Here is a 15746-nt window from a genome sequence, read left to right as displayed (position 1 = left end):
CCACGAGTATTGTTGTCCACTTAAATCAAGCAGCAAGATCTACAGATTGTTGGGTTTTGGTATAATACAACATCCTATGGTGCACATACAACCCTAAATACCTTGGATCTATGTTTTCACTAATTATACATGCAAATGGTTTCCAAGGTATTGAACCTATAGCTAGCATGCAATTGTCATACAAACTACATAAAATACTAGATAGTGTAACATACCTTTTTGTGTGGCTGGAAGTCTTGATGTATTTGGCCTTAAGAACTTAGCCCCAATAGTGTGGAAGCCTCAAATGAAGTCACAACACATCAAGGACAAAGGTAGGACCTGAGAGAGAATCTACATGCACTCTAAAACCTTCATGAACTCCAAGAACATGCACACACACACTAAGGGGGAATAGGGGTGGCGGTTTTAGGTCATAACATATGTATTTATATGTGTTGAATTCTAAGAGTCATGGGTATAACCCAAACCCATATCCATGGGTTTTATGATCCATGGTTCATGTGGCCCAACTCTTTATGTATCCATACATAAACTTGGTCCAACATGGATCATAAGCCCAACACATATAAATATAACTAATTACCATCATTAGTCCCCATAGTTTTAATTAGTCTCTTTTGATCACAAAATTAATTCCAAATTAATTCTTGATCAATACTAATTAAAACATATGACTTCATATTAATATATTAGAACTTATAATATATTAATAAATCATATATAACCTCTTCTCTCAAAAGTCCATCCTAACAAATTGTCCTGATGATATGAAACCCAAATGGACGATGCTACTCTCGGGTCGAATACATACCAATAATAGTTATGGGCTTAGACACCTAATCCAACAGCCTCCCACTTGGATAAGTCTAGAACTATTATTGCGTATGACTCCAAAACCCGACCAGCAATCGTAGCTCTTAAAGTCGTTGTCAAACTCTGAACAAATCAATGACGCGTCCATTAGATAAGGGATCATATATTCCTCCATTCTGGATATCATATGGACTGAGACATGGATTATAATCATTCTCTCTGTCCATTTATTGTTTCCCGATTTCCAATTTATCACGACTGACTAATTGAACAAATCAAATCTGTCCAGGCCCGACCGAGCACTTATGTTTGTCATCACCAAATCATCGAGGGGCCCACAGATATTGCTTTTATCCCTCCAAGGGTAAAAGGAATGGATAAACTTCGACTCATATGCTTGTTCTACTACTTGTTGAATCATACACAAAGGCACGTTTTGTAACATCGAGTTACCAAATACGTTTACGTGCAATCAATGTATAACCAACTCATAGGCAACAAGTCATATCTCTAGGTTTGAAGAATATAAGATATTATCGTCTCACGATCACTCGTGATAAAATCCATGAAGTGATTCAAGTGAGCGTGGGTTGAATCCAATACTCGAATCCCTATTCCAGGAGTACTCATGAATGTTGTAGTAACTCTTACTATGTCCACCACCTTGGACATCTACAAACCCGATTCATGACAGTCTTGCCTTAATACCTACTTCCAACGTATTATCGACTATGGATGGTTTGAATAACTTAGTCATTCGGAAAGAATAACCTAGCAATTCTGGAAGTCAAAACATGCAAAGTGAAACACAAGAATAATACTAATCACTCTATGGTCCCAAGCACCTTTGAGAGTAAATAAAACACCTTTTATTTAAACACCATATTGATTACTCATTATTCATTGTATAATGTTTCAAATAATCAACTTTATACTTGAATTAAAACAATAGTTGTCCCATGCTCCAAGCATGTAAACTATGTTTTCTAAACACTAGTCATGCCATACACCAAGTATGCACACTATGTTTATCTATGATCTTTACTTTGTGAAGTAGATCAATTGAACATGATTCCAATGATACTCATTTCACAATCCCAAATCTTTATCGTAAATGTAAGAATTCCAAATTCCTACCATTTAACGAAATCTGTTAGATTCTAAACTTATATGCATTGATCCTCTCGTAATGACTATGCACAAAGTCACAAAGACTTGTCAACAGACATTACAGAGTATTCCAATGGAGATCAATTCCATGGAAACGAAGTCTCACATTCAAAGTACATTCCTTTGAACATCCTTCTTGTATTAAGTTTTCTAATCTTACACAGATTTGAAGAACAACTTCCACCTATGGAAACCTTTCCAGATTCCCATTTTGACTATCACTTCTGAACAAGAGTTACCTCTTTTCCGAATATGTCAATATGGTCCTTCCAAAATTAACACTTATACTTCCAACTGTCCATGAGAAACCAATCTTTGGTAAACCTCAATTGTCCTCGACAATTGGTTAATCGTTTTAGTCATGTCCAATTCTAGATCTTCTATCCTCTTAATGCCTTGAGCATTTGGAAAATTTAGAAATGATGAATATTATAGCACATGCAATCGATCCTATATCCGAAGCATATGGGACACGATTCATGATGTCTCACATAAAGACATGATACTAGACCAGTCTTTTGCTACAATATTTTTTTATTTGTCATGTTTTCAAAATTTGACTATGAAGAGGGATGTCGTAATCATAATAGAATTTTGAAAACGCAATATATATAGAATTCCCTTAAGTCGAACCATTCCAACATGAAATTCATATATATATTTGACCAAAGATGATTAAAATCTCAATCTAAGCTTTTAGAATTGAAATGAAGTATAATTTCCTCTCCCTTAATTATAGCAAAACAACTTTTCAACCCCTGCAACTTCACGAATTGAAACTTTTGTTTTCTATAATTAACATTGCTAGCTTGCAATACTGAACATAATAATCATGCTCTCACTAACATGATAATTATCAGCACAACACTTATGCTCCCACTTGCTTTGACATGTACTCAGAAATTAGCTGGACTTCTAGAAATCAATACTTTATTGACTTTCTTAACAAAGTTCAGTTTTCTGATACGAGATGCTTTGATAAGAATTTATCAAATTCATACACCTTTCCTTAGATAGCACACATGTGTGTCTTAACAATTTCAGAACTATGAAAAGGGATGTCGTAATCATAGTCTCAATTCCTTAGACCTTTGCTATTTCTCACAAGTCTATGTTAGTGTGCCGGTTAACCACACGCGCTCCACAAACGACTTTGAGAATGCAAATAACACAATTGCTATCTACTTAAAATCTACTTAGTGAAAGCGTTTCCTCACCATCATTTTCATGAATCGGAGAGAAACCTTATGACACTTAGATTTTATGGTGAATGAGTTCCTATTGATGTGAATTTGTCAAAACCATAATCACAAGACAAGGTTAGTGACAAATCCAAACTCATATGGATTGAACTTGTTCAATCTTAACTTCTTGCCAACTGGCAGCACAAGGGCCTGCCATTGCTTCCAAGTTGTTATGCAACCAATTGAGAACTCTCAGAACTCCTATGCAAAGCCAACTTTAACTGGAATAGGCACAAAAATGTCAACATGATAGGTTATAAACCTCAAGTCGTGTGCTAGCGAAGAACTTCAGGTTTTTATTCTTGAGTAGTTCTTGGAACTTTCAAGAGCTTTAAGACTCCCACTGTCCTCTTGACATATAAGACTCTCTTGTCAAGAACCATTTCTTATCAAGGGTCAGTGTAGATTCTTATCAAGACTTTAAAATCATTCAAGAAAATAAGACTCTTCATTTTTCCTAACTTATGGAAATATTATGAGTTTTAAAGAATCATAAATGTGACTTTTCATATAACTTGAGGACAAGTTACAAAAACACATTTTATGTGCAACTTTAAGATTAATATGGATTGAAAACAAATTATCACATAACTTTTCTATTAATCTAGACTAACTCATAAGAACAAGACAATTCAAATCAAACCTTTTCATGAAATTAGCCTAACCATTAAACTAATACAAAACATGAATCTATTGACAACTATCTTTGAAATTGGTTTAGCATGAACATTACCACATCAAAAACAGGTTTACAAGACCAAAAACAGCTTAGGGTAATGTTTCTAGTCCAATTCCAGCCTTAAAAGTCGAAAATATGCTGTCAGGGGGTCCTACTCGTCGAGTGCATGAACCAACTCGACGAGTTGGATGAATTTCTTCATGGAATCGGTGAGTTCATCAGTGGACTCGGCGAGTCCAGTGCTCAGACAGCCAAAATTTTCGATTTTTCAGCCATTTCAGCAAGTATAACATGAAAACAAGCCTTGGCTCGGATACCACTGTTGGGTTTTGGTATAATACAACATCCTATGGTGCACATACAACCCTAAATACCTTGGATCTATGCTTTCACTAATTATACATGCAAATGGTTTCCAAGGTATTGAACCTATAGCTAGCATGCAATTGTCATACAAACTACATAAAATACTAGATAGTGTAACATACCTTTTTGTGTGGCTGGAAGTCTTGATGTATTTGGCCTTAAGAACTTAGCCCCAATAGTGTGGAAGCCTCAAATGAAGTCACAACACATCAAGGACAAAGGTAGGACTTGAGAGAGAATCTCCATGCACTCTAAAACCTTCATGAACTCCAAGAACATGCACACACACACTAAGGGTGACTAGGGGTGGCGATTTTAGGTCATAACATATGTATTTATATGTGTTGAATTGTAAGAGTCATGGGTATAACCCAAACCAATATCCATGGGTTTTATGATCCATGGTTCATGTGGCCCAACTCTTTATGTATACATACATAAACTTGGTCCAACATGGATCATAAGCCCAACACATATAAATATAACTAATTACCATAATTAGTCCCCATAGTTTTAATTAGTCTCTTTTGATCACCAAATTAATTCCAAATTAATTCTTGATCAATACTAATTAAAACATATGACTTCATATTAATATATTAGAACTTATAATATATTAATAAATCATATATAACCTCTTCTCTCAAAAGTCCATCCTAACAAATTGTCCTGATGATATGCAACCCAAATGGACCATGCTACTCTCGGGTCGAATACATACCAATAATAGTTATGGGCTTAGACACCTAATCCAACACACACAACCTCTAAATGGTTCGATTTTAGGTGCACTAGAACGTGTTCCCCACTTCCCGATATACCCTGGTTATCAAGAATTTCCAAAGAACTCCTTACTTTAGGTGAATGGACAATTATTAAGGAGGAAGTCAGATTTAGAAATAGGTGCATATGTTGTGTCCCAGGTCGGATCTCATTCAATCACGCCGAGGCGACAACATATGACTAACAGAGATAGAGGGATTGAGAGGTAGAATATTGCATATGTTGTGTTCCAGGTCGGATCATTTCAATTACGCAGAGGAGACAGCATATGACTAACAGATAGAAAGAATTTCATAGATTAGGAGGTGCATAGAAATAGAGTTGCATATGTTGCATTCCAGGTCGGATGTCTTCCAATCACGCAGAGGAAGCAACATATGACTGACATATAGAAAGAAATAAAATAATTTCCTACAGACCTACTTTATCAGAACCCCCAGTCGCCCTATCAGAACCAGAATTAAGGACATAAGTTCGTACATCAAAGAAAAGCGAACAACTGTTCCAGATGCATATTAATTTAGTGTATCTCGTGGGTTCCCGTTTTTATCTCATTGCTCAATCTACCCGAGCGTCGTATAGGTAGGCCAAATGGAACTATCTAGGTCAAGATTTGTCAGGTCTCTAGATTCCTTAAGTTCATCTGATCCTAGTCAAGTCCATTTTGAAAACTTTTCGTGCCTACCAGCGCATCGAACACAGAGCTCAGACAATTGGACTTTGGCACCTTACACAGATTCAGATTGTCTGTTATCACATGATTATATCACTTCCCTGCACATTACCTACATATTTGTGCATGGGTGAGAATGAAATTAAATGCGCAAATTTAGAAACTATCAACAACATATTTTTGATTCAAAAACTATCAACAACATATTTTTGATTTTTTGATTTTCTAATGTTTTTGGATTTTTTTTTGATTTTCTATTTTTTTGTTTGGTTTTTGTTTATTTCTCCCCCTAAATTTGTGCATGGGTAAGAATGAAATTAAATGCGCAAATTTAAACTAACCTAAAATTAAAACTAGTCCTCAAAACGTATCATTTTCAAAAAGCTCACCAGCACATCGAATCGAGCTCTGTTAAACGGCTTTGTGAACAGATATGCATTAGCAGTAGGAACCTGTTCTAGCTGAATGAGCGAACGCTCATAACAATCTCTGATGAAATGAATTTTGATGTCAATGTGCTTGGTTTTTGAATGTTGGACTGGATTTTTAGCAATCTGAATTGCAGCCTCATTATCACAAAATATAGGGGTTTCTAAATAATTTAAACCGTAATCCAACATCTGATGTGGGATCCATATAACTTGAGAGCAACAAGCAGAGGCAGCAACATATTCCGCTTCTGCTGTTGAGGTTGAGACGTTGTGCTGTTTCTTGCACTGCCAAGACACTAGCCGGTCACCAAGGAATTGACACCCTCCGGACGTAGATTTCCTGTCAAGCTCACAGCCTCCATAATTACTGTCAGCAAATGCATATAAATCAAACTCAGAATTTTTGGGATACCAAGGACCCAATTTTGGGCTGCCTTTGATGTACTGAAAGATACTTTTGACAACAATAAGATGTGAAAGTTTAGGATTAGCCTGATAGCGTGCGCATTGACAAACTGCAAACATGATGTCTAGTTGGCTTGCAGTTAGATACATCAACGAACCGATCATCGATCTGTAGTGAGTTTGATCTACAGATTTGCCATCAGTATCTGGATTCAGCAGGGGCCTCTCGACCAGTGGCGTCAAAGCTGGTTTTGCGTCTTGAAACCCGAACTTCTCAAGTATATCCTCCACATACTTTGCTTGATGGAGCTGGATTTTGGTTGATCGTTGTTGGACCTGAAGCCCCGAAAACATGGTCATTTCGCCTAACGAACTCATCTCGAACCTCTTTTTCATCACTCCTTCGAACTCTTTGCAAAGTTGTGGACTTGTAGAACCGAAGATAATGTCGTCAACATAGATCTGGACTAGAATCTGATCATTACCCACATGCTTGATGAATAAATTTTGATCGATAGTGCCACGAGAATATCCATGTTCGAGCAAGTGCTTTGTGAAAGTTGCATACCACTCTCGAGGAGCTTGATGTAACCCATACAACGCTTTGTCCAACTTGTAGACATGATTGGGAAACTTTGAGTTAACAAACCCAGGGGGTTGATCAACGTAAATTTCATCCTTCACCTTGCCATACAAGAAGGCTGTCTTGACATCCATCTGATAAACAGTGAAGTTCATGTAGGAAGCGTATGCAAGGAAGATACGGATAGCCTCCAAGCGAGCCACCGGAGCATAAACCTCAGTGTTGTCAAGACCATCGATCTGTCTAAACCCATGAACCACCAGTCTCGCCTTATTGCGTACTATGACTCCGGAATCATCCTGCTTATTGCGGTATACCCAGCGTGTGTCAAGAGACCTTTTGCCCTTAGGAAGTTCAACCAGCGTCCAAACCTCGAGTTTTTCAAATTGATTTAACTCTTCGTGCATAACATCTACCCAGTCGGGCTCATTCAAAGCCATTTCAACGTTCTTTGGCTCTATTTGAGAGATAAAGCAGGAATAGAGACATGTATTAACATCTCCACTCTGGCTTCTTGTTCTAACACCATCACCCAGCTGGCCAATGACATTATCGATCAGATGATCGCATTGAATACGGGAAGGTATCTCCTGGCTGATGTCATTGAGTGAAACATGAAGATTGTGAAAGTTGATAACTCCTTCATTTGCCAAATGGTCCACTTCAGACGAACCTGTCTCATTAGTAGGATCTGCCACAAACTCATTTGCAATTTGCTCAGGAAAGAGAAGTTCCATAAAAGTTTGAGTAACAGCAGAAGCATCTCGGGACATGAACTCTCTTTCATCAGGAGTAAGAGGAGTGGCATCAGCATCTGGAGCTTGTTGATGACTTGGAGATTCTGGACAAGTAATTGGAACAGATAACTCCACCTTAGGAATTGCAGAAGACAATATCGGCGGTTTGTAAACAACTTCTTCGTCTTCATCTTCAGGTACAATCTTCGAACCAGAAGTAGAACCAGATTAACTATCTGAACACACATTGAACGATTTGAACAAGGATGTGTAATCAAATAGCATATTTGGACCCACTCTAACATCCGTGTCATTCTCCTCCAACCAGCGCACATCGAAGGATTCTACGATTTGCTTTGTTCTTTTGTTGAAGACCCTGTACGCAGTGCGAGCAGCATACCCTACAAAATAGCAGTGATCAACTTTGGCATTGAACTTCGGGTTGGACTCCAGGTGAAAAAGGGTACAAGGGCAGCCAAATACACGGAAATGACTGACAGATAGCTTGTGACCATATAGAATTTCGTACGGAGTCTTCATATGGGCTTTGTTGATCAAAACACGATTGTGAACATAACATGTTATGTTGATCGCCTCATCCCAAAAGAAAACAGGTAACTTGGAGTCACACAGCATCGTCCTTGCAACGCCTTGCAGCGTTCGATTCCTCCGTTCAGCAACACCGTTTTGCTGAGGCGTGCGAACTGAACTATATTGACGCACAATTCCCTTTTCTGCGTAAAAGTGATCAAGCACCACATTCTTGAATTCTGTTCCATTATTAGTACGAAGCGCCTTCACCCGGTTATTGGTTTGGTTCTCTATCATTACGATGAACTTCTTGATCAGATCAGATACCCCAACTTTGTTGGATAAGAAGAAAACCCACGTGAAACACGAGAAGTCATCAATCACAACTAGACAGTATGAATTCTTGTTGATGCTTAGGACATTGACCGGACCAAATAAGTCCATGTGCAATAATTGGAGCACCTGGCTGATTGAATTGACCTGTTTTGGCAGGTGTGATTTTCTATGACGCTTTCCCTGGGCACATTACACACACTTTTCAAATGTTATGAAGTCTCTGACAGGCAAGCCACACACCATTTCATTTTTAGCAAGACGATTCAGATTCTTAGCGTTCGCATGACCGAGTCGTCGGTGCCACAGCATAGCATTTTTTTCCTGAGACATTTGAAAAGAGACAGGTGACTTACTCAGGAATGTTGCTATTCATGTCGATGATATATGCATTTCCATCCCACTTTGATTTAAGAAGAATCCACTCATCCGGGATGACAATGCCCGACTTTAAGATCAGACACTCTTTATCAGTAAAATGCGTTGAATAACCCTTGTCGCAAATCTGAGAGATGCTCAACAAGCTGTGCTTTAACTCGGTAAAATAGTTGACGTTCTCGAAAATCAGCAATCCGTTTGTCATAGTTCCTCTCTGAGTGATTTTTCCGCCTTCTCCGCCCGCAAAGGAAACGAATCCCCCATTAAAAGTTTGAATGTCTATCAATTGGGAGATGTCTCCTGTCATATGCCGGGAGCAGCGAATGTCGACATACCAAGGTCTGACGACATTCCTCCGCAACTGTCCCTGCAAGATGAGCGAGATCATTTAGATCTAGGGACCCAGGTCATTACTCTCCTGGGTTGACCCTTTACGATCACATATTTATCTTTTGACCTTTTGGATTTTGAATCATCATGTAAAACACTTTCAGAGGATGACGATGATTGGTTGGAAGTTAATTTGGGCACCCACTAGTATTTAGGTTTCTTAAAAATCACGGGTGATTTTGAAGCATTTTTCTTTTCAGTTTGCTTTGAGTAGTTGGATTTTCTACAAGAAGTGGTTGAAGATCCAGATCCACTCTTTGATGAAACCGACCTTGGCTTAGCCTTTTTCGATTTTGGCAAACTGTTTGTGACTTTGTTATTGAAAAGTTGTTTGTTCTTTTGAAAAACTGCCCTTTTCTTGTTTTGATTAGCCTTCCAATCATCATCTTGTGACAATCCGAAATTTACATTTGTACAAACCCTACAGTCAAACACTTCAATTAAAAATCAAATTCATTTCTGCTAACTTTTAGCTCGGTTTAAAGACCGTGTGGGTATTTTTAATATTAATTCTTCTAGAGAACAAATGAAAGGAAGTATTTTCTAGGATTATTGGGGGAACAAATAAAACAATTAACACCTTAATGAGGTGTTCACGGCCAAACATGAGGGGTTTGGGCCGTGAACTCCCCTTTGACCGTGAACTCATGCTTAAGGCATGAGTTTACTCCCTTCCTTCCTCATTTCTCACTTCCAAGCTCAAGAACACCCACATTCTCTCTCAAGTATCACAAAATCTTCTTCCAAACTTTCCAAAAATGTAAGTGTTTCTTCTCTTGATTTGTTGATACAACACCTCATCTAGTAGTTATACATGATTTCATCCATGAAATCTTCTCTTTTTATAGATCTTCATGTTGGGTTTTGAGCATTCTAACACTCCTATGGTGTACATGCAACCCTATAAACCTTGGATCTATGTTTTCTCTATTATACATGCAAATATTAACTATTCCAAGGTTTCATCCTAACTAGCATATTATGAAGCACCTATACTACAAAGTTCTAGTTAGATGACATACCTTTGATGTAGCTTGATGTCTTCAAGCTTTAAGAGTTTAGCCCCAATAGTGTGGAAGCCTCAAATGGAATCACAAATCACCAAAACACCTTGGAAGAACTTGAGAGAATATGTACAAAGTTCTAGTTAGATGACATACCTTTGATGTAGCTCCATGTAAACCCTAATACCCATGACCTTTCATTTACATAGGATCCATGGGTTAAAAGCTCCATGGACCATCCATGAAAGCTTAGCCCAACCTAAATGAACTTGGCCCATTCCATATATATAAGAGTCCATATTTAATTAGTTCTTTTTGATCACTTAGTTAATTCTAAATTAATTCTTGATCAATACTAATTAAATAATATGATTCCATATTAATATATTAGAACTTATAATATATTAATATAAATCATAAATATACTATTCTCAAAAGACTATCCATATAAACTGTGCCGGTGAAGTGCAACCCAAATGGACCATACCGGGTCGGGTCAAGTACATACCAAATATAGTTATGGAGTTAGACATTAATCCAACAGTCTCCCACTTGGATAAGTCTAAAACTATTATTGAGTATGACTTCAAAACCTAACTGGCAATCGTAGCTAACTCTGACCTTGTCAATGACTTGTCCATTAGATACGGAATCATATATTCCTCCATTTTAGATATCATATGGACTGAGACATGGATTATAATCATTCTCTCTGTCCATTTGTTGTTTCCCGATTTTCGATTTATGATGACTGACTGATTGAACAAATCAAATCAGTCCTGGCTTGGCCAAGCACTCACATGTGTCATCGCTAAATCATCGAGGGGCCCACATATATCGCTTTTATCCCGAAGGTAAAAGGAATGGATAAACTTCGACTCATATGGCTTGTTCTACTACTTGTTGAATCATACACAAAGGCACGTTTTATAACATCGAGTTACCAAATTCGTTTTCGTGCAATCAATGTATAACCAACTCATAGTAACAACTCATATCTCTAGGTTTGAAGAATATAAGATATTATCGTCTCATGATCACTCGTGATAAAATCCATGAAGTGATTCAAATGAGTGCGGGTTGAATCCAATACTCAGAACTTATGAGCACTCATGAGTGTTGTAGCACCACTTTGTCCACCAACTTGGACCTCTACAAACCAACCCATGACAGTCTTCATTCATATCTACTTCCAACATATGACCGACTGTGGATCGTTTGAATAACTTAATCATTCAGGAAGAGCGACTTAGTTATTCTGGAAGTCAAAACATGCGAAGTGAAACACAAGAATAAATGAATCAAATATGGTATCAAACCCTATGAATATAAATAAACACTTTTATTTATCACCATACTGATTACTCATTATTCATTGTTTCGGTTTTATCAACTTTATACTTGAATTAAAAACACTAGTTGTCCCATGCTCCAAGCATGTACACTATGTTTTTCTTAAACAATAGCTTTGCCATACACCAAGTATGCACTCTATGTTTGTCTATGATCCTTACTTTGTGAAATAAACCAATTGAACATAATTTCAATGATTCTAATTTCACACTCCCAAATCCTTATCGAAAAATGTGAGAATTTCAAATTCCTATCATTTATCGAAATCTGTTTAGATTTTAAACTTATATGCACTGACCCTCCTGTAATGAATATGTACAAAGTCACAAAGACTTGTCAACAGTCATTATAAGGTATTCCAATGGAGATCAACTCCATGGAAACTAAGTCTCATATTCAAAGTACATTGCTTTGGACATGCTTCTTGCATTAAGTTTTCTAATCTTACACATATAACTTCCACCTATGGAGACAACTCCATATTCTCATTTTGACTATCACTTCTGAATAAGAGATGCCTCTTTTCAGAATATGTCAATATGGTCCTTCCAAAATTAGCAATATACTTCCAACTGTCCCTGAGCAACCAATCTTTGGTAAACCTCAGATTGTCCTCGACAATTGCTTAATCATTTTAGTCATATCCAATTATAGATCTTTTCCCTTCTTAATGGCTCTGGGCATTTGGAAAATTTAGAAATGACAAATATTATAGCACATGCAATCGATCCTGTACCCAAAGCAAATGGTACACGATTCATGATGTCTCACATAAAGACATGATTCTAGACCAGTCTTTTGCTACAATATTTTTATTTGCCATGTTTTCAAAATTTGACTATGAAGAGGGATGCCGTAATCATAATCGAATTTTGAGAACGCAATATATAGAATTTCCTTAAGTTGAACCAATCCAACATGAAATTCATATATATATTCTTGACTAAAGATGATTAAGGTCTCAATCTAAGCCTTTAGAACTGAAATGAAGTATATCCTCTCCCTTAATTATAGCAAAACAACTTTTTCAATCCCTGCAGCCTCATGAATTGAAACTTTTGTTTTCTATAACTAACATTGCTAACTTGCAACACTAACAATAATTATCATGCTCCCACTAACATGATGATTATTAGCATAACACTTATGCTCCCACTAGCTTTGACATGTACTCAGAAATCAGCTGGACTTCTAGAAATCAATACTTTATTGACTTTCTTACCAAAGTTCAGATTTCTGATACGAGATGCTTTGATAAAACTTTATCAAAATCATACACCTTTCCTTAGATAGCATGCATGTGTGTCTAAACAATTTCAAAACTATGAAAATGGATGCCGTAATCATAGTCTCAATTGTTTAGACCTTTTGCCATCTGCTTCAAATCTACTTGGTGGAAGTGTTTCCTCACCATCATTTTCATGAATCAGAGAGAAACCTTATGACCCTTAGATTTTATGGTGTATGTGTTCTTATCCATGTGAATCGTCAAAACCATAGTCACAAGACAAGGATAATGACAAATCCAAACTCATATGGACTGAACTTATGCAATCTTAACTTCTTGCCACCTGGCAGTACAGGGCCTGCCATTGCTTCCAAGTTGTTATGCAACCAATTGAGAACTTTTAGAACTCCTATGCAAAGCCAACTTTAATTGGAATGGGCACAGAATATGTCAACACGATAGGTTATAAACCTCAAGTCGTGTGCTAGTGAAGAACCTCATGTTTTATTCTTGATTAGTTCTTGAAATTCTTTTTAGGATCTTTAAGACTCCCACTATCCTCTTGACATATAAGACTATCTTGCCAAATATTCAAGATATAGTGCGGATTCTTTATCAAGACAAACACTTCACACAATTGGCCTTAGTTGGTCTTTGTTTTATCCAAAACATCACAACTTACCAATTTCAAATGTACAAGAGTAGGACACTTTTACTCTTACATTTGACAAGTGTTTTAAACCTCTCTTTAAGATATGTCACTCAAGTTAAAATCTTGGAGTATGACTCTAAGAATTGTTTTGGAACGAAGTATGACTCATCTTCCTGATCTAACCATTTCAACAATTCATGACTCCTCTTCTTAGTCATAAGAATGCACTAAGATGACCTTTAGAGGACTAATTGTGATATGATTTCTAAATAATTAAGATGATCACAAACATGATACTAAAGTACTCTCCCATCTTTTCAGATTTGAGAAACTTTTATCTTTCTGCCTAATTTGATTCTTCCCGTTCGTTTTGCCATACATTGAGACTTTTCCAATGTTTCAGAATTATACTTAAACTTGTAAGTATAACCATATTTACTAAACTTTAGTAAATCAAATAGTCTTAACGAGCTTTGTGGTGGACATGACCAGTGCACAAGAATGTGTACTCGATCCCTTTAGTCCTTCACTTGACTCACACATCCATGTGAACAAGTAATTAGTCTTGATTTTCCAATGCTTGAAAGTTCTCATTCATCATACTATTCAACTTGCATGATTCCAAGTTTCGGTCCAATTGAAACTTGGGCGATGAGGAACTTTCTTGATTTGGTAAATTTAGACACTACCACAAATGAAAGAATCAAATCCATTTTCCAATATTGCTGTCAGTGGAATCATTTAAGCAACAATTTTCCACAAATGCCATTGTAAGGATACTTCAAATAAATAAAATTAAACAATTTTCTTTTATTTTAAAACTTTGCGGAAAAACTTATCCTTACAATCCACATGGAAAATTGTTGTTATATATTCCTTAGCAATATATCATAACTTCTTAAGAAACTGCTCAAAATCCTAATGCGATCGAAATCCACCTTCGCGATCAGAATCAACATATACTTCCTTTAAGATTTTCTCTCTATTCTTTGATTCTTAAAACATCAACATGTGACCCAGTCACATCATGTAATGAGGATCTCAGAATAGAACTTAACAGAGTTATATAATGGGCTCTACCTGATGTAGAGTCAAACTTATTGACTTTAACATCCTTAGGTAAACAAAACTTATTGGAGGAGGTGGAGGAAGTGAAGTTCCAAGAGATTTGGGAAGATCATTGTTGTCTAAACCAGACATCAACAATGGGAGAAATTCACGTAAAGTTGATTTAAGTCCTTAATATAACACCCAATATGATATATTAAGGCTAGGACCAACAAACTATTTTATAACTTGGAAGAGGGATGTCGTAATCCAAGCTATAAAATATTTGAAGGTAGGTGAATGAATATTCACCAATTTCCACCAAGATAAAAAAAATGTATTATTAGGTTTTAATTGGTTTTGAAACTCCTAGATTCTTTTGAGATTCATTGAACTTTTCAAAGGCATGTTTCAATCTCGAGTGTGCCCTTCAGGTTTTGTGACTGGGATGCCGAGGATCACAAAACAAGGTGTGAATAACCATGCAAATATACTTGGTACCCTTAATATTTACCCCTCAATCGATGTGCCGGTTAACCACACACGCTCCACCGATACTATGATAAACATTAAGTTACCCTTTGCCTACCCTGTTAAATCAAGTTAGTGTGCCGGTTAACCACACACACTCCACTAACTGACTTAAGCAAAGTGCAAAGTGTAATTTCATGGGTTAGCACCAAATTCACATTTTCCTAAGTAACTAAGATTGGGTATTATTAAGAGTTTAGTTACTTAGTATTTATCATTAATAATTTTAATGAAGGGAGAATTATAGTCCTTGTCCTACCTGTTCGGCTAACGACCATCCACCAGTCAAGGAAGCGGTGGGTGAGAGTGGACACCCATTAAACTGCCATTTTATAGCCAGTAACCTTATACCCCCTTATACACCGGCTTCGTGAATGAGGCCTACTAATGGTAAGACGACTTGCTCTTATAC

This window comes from Lactuca virosa, chromosome 3, assembly GCF_052849685.1.
Source record: "Lactuca virosa cultivar CGN04683 chromosome 3, Lactuca_virosa_CGN04683_v6, whole genome shotgun sequence".
In the NCBI taxonomy this organism is placed as follows: domain Eukaryota; kingdom Viridiplantae; phylum Streptophyta; class Magnoliopsida; order Asterales; family Asteraceae; genus Lactuca; species Lactuca virosa.
Note: the sequence above shows the minus strand (reverse complement) of the source record.